Raw genomic sequence first — 8,419 nt, forward strand, 5'->3', positions numbered from 1 at the left:
TGGGTTAGGCCTCTGCCTTCAGTTCAGGTCATGATCTCAGGGTCCCCACATCAGCCTCTCTGCTCAGCAGGGAGCCTGCTTCCCCCCACCCCTGCCTGCCTCTGCCTACTTGTGATCTCTCTGTGTCAAATAAATAAATAAAATCTTAAAAAAATAAAACTTCATCAAAATCTGTTAAAATATTTAATGAGCTTCAGTAAAAGAGTATTTTTAAAAAGATTAATCTATATGGAAGTCATTGACAGGAGTTAGAATGCATCATAGAAACTTATGGAAGAATATGTAAATGAATTAGGGATGCAAGTTCCCTTAACAAGTAAATAAAATCCCTCTTCATTGTACTTTTGATTAATTAATGGCTAAATATAAAATTGCAAAACCAAGGTGGAAAGGTGGAAAGGGAGAGTTGTTTTAGAGAGGAAAATAATAGCTTTCATTGATGAAGTAGATGAAAGGCAAAATATTTTACTGGTGTTATGTCCTACTATCACATAGATGTTGACATCAGACTTAATGATTTAGTAAAAGGCTTGCTTTGGAATACAGTGTCATTGGAAATGACTGAAGATATTTTTATGACAGTATCAGAACCTTTCAAAGGATGAAAGGTTTACTTGGATTCAGAATGAGATAACATGTCTTTGAGAAGAATGAGAACAGTGAGTACCATGGACAGTGTCTCTTCTAGTTTAGACATTTCTGTCCCCCCTTTGCTTTTTGACATAGCTATGTGCCACCCACACTAGTATTTATTTAGTATCTTTCTTTAAATCAACTCCTTTTCAAAATCTTGAATATTTATATTACCTAAATATTGCCTATATTCCTAAGCAATAATATCTAAGGAATTTTTAATGTGTTGATTATCTTTTATGTAATGTATGTTAAAGTAAATAGGCAACTATATCAATTTTTAAATAATAAAATCTGTTCATACATTGTCTCAACTCATCAACTGTCAGTGATAAGCTCGCTATACTTTGGGAAACAGTGTGATAAGAGATATAATAGGAAAAGAGAAAAAATGCAAAATAATTAGAAGTTAGAGTTCATCATTTGCGCCCAGCTCTGTAGAACTCTGGGCTATCTGGGTCAAAAATTCTTTGTCGCCTCAGAGGAAAACAAAATAAAACAACCCACAAAGCTTTTCTTATTTTTAGGAGTGAATCAGAACCAGGAATGTAGTACTTTTATCAAGTATGTATTATAAAATCCAAAAGCTGCTTACAATGTTACTCTCCTAGTTTGTAAGTCTTTAACAAACATTTAAACATACTTTAGCATATACTTTTAAATCCCTCCATCAAAGTTTGGGATTTTCAGACATGAGTGCTTTATTCAAAGCTTTTGACTTTGCTATAATTTTTAGTAGAACCAAATAAAGTAGCGGAACCCTTGCTTATTCAGACCACTCCTTTAATTTTATACTTCAAGATATTTTACATAGGTAATATTTTAACACCACATACTAGAGAGTATCTGTGGAACTTTCTGAGAATCTGCAGTGTAAAGTGCTCAAATGTCTGAGGAACTAATAACATTTTCTTGATAGAATAATGCTTTCATGTCACATAAAATGAAACTGTCAGCATTCCTTTGTAGGTTTCTCTCAAGCTTAAGAGCAGGTCCTTGACAGTTCTAGAATTGCCTTTAAATATCTTATTGAAATGTAGATTAACACTGTAACATCTTATAATGGCTGGAAAACCTTTCCCTTTAAACACTTGTAGATAAGCAAGTATTAGTAAGTATTAACATTAGCTGCTATATTTTAGCATTTTTCCCTAAATGTTGTTCTTCCCATGACCTAATATTTAGACTCATTTTAAAACAGGGAATATTACCAAAGATTGGAATGTAGCTTTTACTACTAAAAGGTAATATAGATAGATATGTCAATTTAGAACATCAATTTATACGACTCATTATTAAGATCAGGTTACGGATAAAAGCATTTGCTTCATCAAATATTTGGAGGATCAAAAGACTCTAAAATAGAGAAAAATAATATAATACCCCATAAAATTATAACATAGTATATTAATTTAGCGATACTCAATAAATATTTATTTACTAATTTAAAATTGTAATCGAGTCTATGATAACGCAAATAAAAATAAAAGACCCCTCACATTTTGGAGTTGCAATGTTTTGTCTGGAGGCTGCTACCTTCTCTAACATTATTACCTGTGCCACACAGGTGTGTAAGGTAAGATGGAGGGGCTATCTTCCAATCCCCCTACCCCTGTGACCCATAGCGCCTGGCTTCAAGATTCTACTTCCTTTCATTTTTGAAGACTTGAGGTTGATAATGATAGTAATCTTATTACTGCCATTAGCAGTCAGGATATATTGATCACATTTAACACCAAGAAAAGACTTGGTAAAATAGATTCCCTAAGAAAATGATTCTTAAGATTTTCCTTAAGTAACTGTGAGAGGTTTGATTTTAGTTTGTCACCTCGAGCATTGGTCAATAAACTGTATAATATATCATAACAATCAGTCAGGACTGCATAAATATATGGAGAAATAATATATAGTTATTGAATGTTTATTCATATCTAGAACTGTGCTAGAAACCATGAGAGATACAAAGGACATAAAGACATTTCCTTGTCTTTGTGGAAAATACAATCATATTGGAAAGATTGGATGGACATGCTTCATTTTAATTAAGGAACTATGGAGTAAACCAAATTATCTAACTCTTAAATTCACAGTAGAATAAACAATGACAGAAACAGAAATATCAGTAATAACTGCATTTAGGAGGAGGTAGAAACTGAATGATTTGGGATCAAAATTTGCAGATTTTCTACAAATCTGAGTGGTATTATCTTAAGTATAGAACTCACCTATTGGGGTCTCTAATAAAGAAATACCCCAGGTTTTATAAATTTACTAATAAAAACATGCCACTACAGTTTTATATGTATCTTGTGCTTTGCAACCTCTAAGTTTGCCAAGAATAATTACACAAATATTTGATTACAACCTAGATGGATGTTAATACAATAGACACAGGGGAGGGCAGTTTGCTAATGGAAATGCTGGAGATTAGGTGTTACAACTAGTGCCCTTTTCAAAATTAAATGCAGAAGATAAGAAAATTTCTCTAATAAATTGCTGTTTACACAGTTATTTTTAGTAAATTAGGGATTCTACTTACATTTTGTTTTTATGTGGAGGAATGAGATAAAATATATAGCCATTATTCATCTCTATGCTGAAACAGAAGTATTTTTACTTACATATGCAGGCATATATACATATATTTTTTCCTTATTTATCACATAAGTTTATTGAAATAACTTTATTAAAATAGAGATCGCAAAACATATTCATGTCCCAAAATCCTGTAATGGCTAACTAATTTATTATTATTTATCTATCAAAACAGTAGATTTTGAAATGTGAACATTTCTGGGCAAAGGTGGTGTTAGGGAATGTGTCACAGAAATGGAATTGCTTCAATACTACAACAGGCAGATGTATATCAAAAATATATAAACATCTGAACACAGATAAGAAAATATTGGCTATATATCAAATAAGATAAAAACAATTTATTTTAAAAAAATTACCAGAAATTAAATGGAAAAAGGTCAGAGCCAGGTATGTAGAACCTCAAGGGCCTGTGATCCAAAGGAAAAGAAAAAAACAATTTAACATTAAAATACTCAATGAAATGAACTCAGCCCTATGGTAGTTCCTAAATACACAAAAATGTATAAATTATATTGTAGAAAAGAATTTTTTTCTTCTATAGTATCTGAGAATGAGAAGGCATTAAATTAAGCACTTCCTTGGGAAGTATTTCCTCTCCTTAAATCCATACTTAGATGTGAACTGGTTCACCATCAAGTTGTTCATGTATGAGCTTTTAAAAGGGAGAAATACTTGGTTTATGTAATGAAGGTTAAACCTGATATCTGAAAGAGAAAAAAGAATGAGGGGGGAAAAAAAAAAAAGTAGACTTAGCCAAGCCCTAGCAAAGAAATACATTTCATGAACACATTGTGAGTTTCTATTTAACATATAATAAATGATTCAAATGGGTAAGGATTAATTTTACTAATTATTCTCTTTACAATCTAGAGCTTTATATTAGTTGTTCCAATTATTATTATTATTATTTTTAATCTAGAATCATCCGGGAAGCTTTTAATTTAGAGAGAGAGACAGAGCATGAAGAGGGGGAGCACAAGCAAGGGAGGGGGCAGGAAGGGGCTGGGGAGAGGGAGGGGCAGGGGAGAGGGAGAGAGAAGCAGACTCCCTGCTGATCAGGGAGCCTGATGTGAGGCTGTATCCCAGGACAAGAAGATCGTGACAGGAGCCTAAAGCAGGCACTTTACTGACTGATACACCCAGGTGCCTCTCCTAGGACGCTTTTATTTTTTTTAATTTAATTTTATTTTTTAAAGATTTTATTTATTTATTTGACAGATAGAGATCACAAGTAGGCAGAGAGGCAGGCAGAGAGAGAGGAGGAAGCAGGCTCCCTGCTGAGCAGAGAACCTGATGTGGGGCTCGATCCCAGGACCCTGGGATCATGACCTGAGCCGAAGGCAGAGGCTTTAACCCACTGAGCCACCCAGGCGCCCCTCCTAGGACGCTTTTAAAAATACAAATCTGCTTTCTAAAATTTATTAATCCATCAAATATTTATTTAGCATGTAGTGTGTTCTGGTCACATTGATAGAGGACTCAAAGATGAAAATAGGTAATGCCTGCCTTCATAGAACTTGGTCTAGTGTGGGAAAAGATTAAGAAAATTAAACTTTTTTTTTTTAAATAAAAGCTATACAATTTTAAAACAAGTAGTTTGAGAGTAAAAGATAAATACTGACAGAAAAACTTGATATAGATTTCATTCCAAGAACATAATTCTTACTGCTGTAAGAGAATGGATTGAGTATAGGTGTCTGTGGAAGAGAAAGTAGGTAAACTAGTTAGTGGATCATTGCAAGAGTTCCGGTAACAAACAAAAAAAGGCTAGGAGAAAGATTGTTTACAGAATATTTCCAGTGTGTTCTGTCCGTGCCTCATGGCTCCCCCAAATACTAATGATTTTGCATGACATTAAGGGGCTTTTTTGTCTTTTAAATTTGACTTGGGTTTAGCTAATGGGAAATACCAGCCTGTGACTAGAGGTCGGCAACAGAATGAAGTTTGGTTTTTATTCCTCTGCTCCTTCTGTGTGTTGACTTCTCTTCTATCAGAGGACGTGGTTAATCTTAGACATCTCTCACCATGGAGCTAGCCTTTCTAGTTTCTAATAACTCTTCCCTTTGTCCTCTCAGCTTACATTGTCAACAGCTTCCTATTGCTTGCTCCTAGCTGTGAGGTCTTGAAGTATTTCTGGTTGGTTTCCACAAACCCTACTTACCCTATCTTTTAAATATGTTTTCATTTAACATTTCCTTCATATTACCCACTCTAAGTGGTTTACCCTTTTATGGCAGGACCCTGAATGATACAGGTGGCAATTGTGGAAAAGATATATAGACTTACTTACATACATTTGATGCATACAGAGGATAGGATTTAATGATGATTTAGAAATGGAGGGTGTGAAAATGGAGGTATCAAGGATGACTTCCAGGTTTCTGGCTTGATCAGTAGGTGAATAGGAGTGTTCTTTGTAAGAGATGAAGATTCTCATTTCTAATAGAGATTCAGGTGGGATGGGAGCAGGTCAGGACTTCTGTCTGGACCATATTGAGTGGAAATGTCAAGCTGACATTTCAAATTAGTCAAAAGTCAGAAGTGAAGAGTAGAATATCAGTACACATTTTGTTGATGTGAGGGCATCTATGTCATTTCAATAGAGAACAGAAGTGAGCATACAACAAAGTCCAAGTCATCATGAAGTTTATGGTCTACTGAGGAAGAAGTCATGAAAAAAATAAAGTACAATGTTAAATTAATTCTACACAACAAAAGTTCAAGCAGGTATAAGATGACATAATGAGAGGTGCATGGGTGACTCAGTCGGTTAAGCATCTCCCTTTGGTTCAGGTCATGATCCCAAGGTCCCAGGATCGAGCCCCATATTGGGCTCCCTGATCAGTGGGAAGCCTGCTTCTCCCTCTCCCTATACCCCTCTCCCTACTTGCGCTCTCTTTCTCTCTCTCAAATAAATAAATAAATAATAAATAAATAAATAAAATCTTTAAAACTATATAATATAATGAGAAGACAGTGCATTTTGGAGGTTGAAAGAAGTGATAGCTAATATTATTCCCAATAGAGACATGCTGAATAGGTGGAAAGATGGAGGAAGGCTATTCTAGGCAGTGAAACAGTATTCATCTTAAATCTCTGTGGAAGAAAGGGCTATAGTTCACTTGAGAAACAAAAATTGACCAGTGTGGCTGAAGATTAGTGAGCAAAGGAAGAAGTAGCATGAGATTAGGTTGCTGAGGTTGACAGAAGACCAGATTATCAGGTCATGACTGTTGGATGCAATTTAATACCTAGTCATAAAGCAACTTAACTTTAATACAAATCTTAAGATGACCACAACTGTCACACAAACTTCATTATTAGATCTTATACCATGCATATCAGATAAAATTGGGATACTCAATATTGTTTTTTTTTTGTTTTTTTGTTTTGTTTTGTTTTGTTTTTTTAACAGTTGGGCGAATTGACTCATCTACTTTGTAGTAAAGCACTACTTGTTAAGGGCATTGATGGAAAAGAGAGAGGATATCTGATAAATCACATGGCATGTCTTTATACCTTAAATTGAACTTTATAAATTGGAAATTATTTTTGTTTTCCCTTCAGGTACCCTTACTCTTTAGGACTTATTACATATGAAAAACAAACCTATCATATAGAAATACTGGGAAATAAAACCATGAGTATTACTTATAGTATATACTGGACATTTTCACTAGGACTTAGTTGTCCTAGTCTTTTTGCAAGAGCTAGTGATTTTACTAGTTTAGTGGAAGATGTTCATATCTGAACCTGAGGTTGCCTGTGGTTACTTATTGTGGTATCCATAAGAAACACACAATGAACAAATTATAACTCTATTCAAGGATGATACATTTATTCTTCAAATGAAGAAAAAATATTAAAAATTCTTCAAGAAGAGCTAATTCTTATACAGTGCCACTATATGTCAGGCACTATTTTAAAATCTCCATACATATTAAATCATTTACTGACTGTAAAATTCCTATGAGGCAGGGACTCTTACCATCAGCATTTAGACATGAGGCAACTCCACCACAGGAAGTTAGAAAACCTGTCTAAGGATGTCTGGGCAGTATACTGTAGTCTTGAAATTCAACATGATGGTCTTGCTTTGGTATATCATCCTTGTGTAGGTGCCATGCTAATCTTCTCTGTGTCATTTCAATTTTAATATATGCATTGCCAAAGCAATCACAACAGTCTTGTTTTATAATTCTCCATCTCAGCTCTCACCAGTTGGTATTTTTCTTTAAGTGAAGAAGATCCATCCAGGGAAAGTAAACCATCACATTACTGAGTAGGTCTTGGGCCAAATTCTTATCAGTGATATTTTCTTGAGTGGCAATGTCAAAGAATTGAAACCTTATGCATGTGTTAGAAACGGATAAAACTGGTCAGTATAATTAGGAATTATAATTAGGAATATGTCACTGCACAGGTAAAGTGATATTTTAATCACTTTTTCTTTTCAAGTTAAACACCTATAGGATAGAACTGAGGAATTAATTTGAAGGAGTTGCTGGTTTGACCTAAACATATGTTAATGAAATCAAATATAAAATTGATTCTTACTAGAATGAGTGTTTAACTATCTTCTAAATAATGGGAAATTTGGCAAAGGAAAAAAGGAAAATATCTATCTATCTATCTTTCCATCATCTATATTTTTTCCACATACATTTCTTTAAATATTAAAATAAAGTCTGAGTATAATGACTATTTGCAGGTATTTGGCCATTTTATTTTTGAAGAATAAAATTCCAGTAATTCTCTAGAGTTGTTTCTCAAGTTTAAAATGTCTTTAAAGAGCAGAAAACATATAAACTTCATTTTGTAAGATTTTCTTCCTGTCAAGATGATTGGTTTTGAGAAGCATCTGAGGGTCTATAAGGCCACCCACCATTTAATAACTCTGATTGTTCTGTGTATCATCAAGTCACTGTGTCCAATCTGGACAGTTTCATTTTACATAACTATAAATTTTACTCTCTAACTGTCATTATTATAAATTGATCTCAATAAGAAAATGTTCATCATTGTTACGGGATGGGGGAAAAAAGCTCAACACAGCATATATTTCAATCTTCCAACAATATAATCACATACTTCTAAGTATACAGTTCTCTGTATGATTCAAAGTATAGCATTTCTAAATACTATTTTGGCCTTTTATATTTCTCATTTTATTTCTTGCTGTCAATAT

At 33.8% G+C, this 8,419-nt stretch overlaps 1 non-coding gene across 1 annotated transcript; it reads right to left on the reverse strand.

The window, feature by feature from the left end:
* Window positions 1-7,304: 7,304 nt before the first annotated feature.
* Window positions 7,305-7,409, reverse strand: LOC116866965. Its single transcript, XR_004382527.1, has one exon. It is a non-coding gene; the product is annotated as a U6 spliceosomal RNA (small nuclear RNA).
* Window positions 7,410-8,419: the final 1,010 nt, after the last annotated feature.

Source organism: Lontra canadensis, unplaced genomic scaffold (assembly GCF_010015895.1).
Source record: "Lontra canadensis isolate GAN:19392208 unplaced genomic scaffold, GSC_riverotter_1.0 scaffold11, whole genome shotgun sequence".
In the NCBI taxonomy this organism is placed as follows: Eukaryota; Metazoa; Chordata; class Mammalia; order Carnivora; family Mustelidae; genus Lontra; species Lontra canadensis.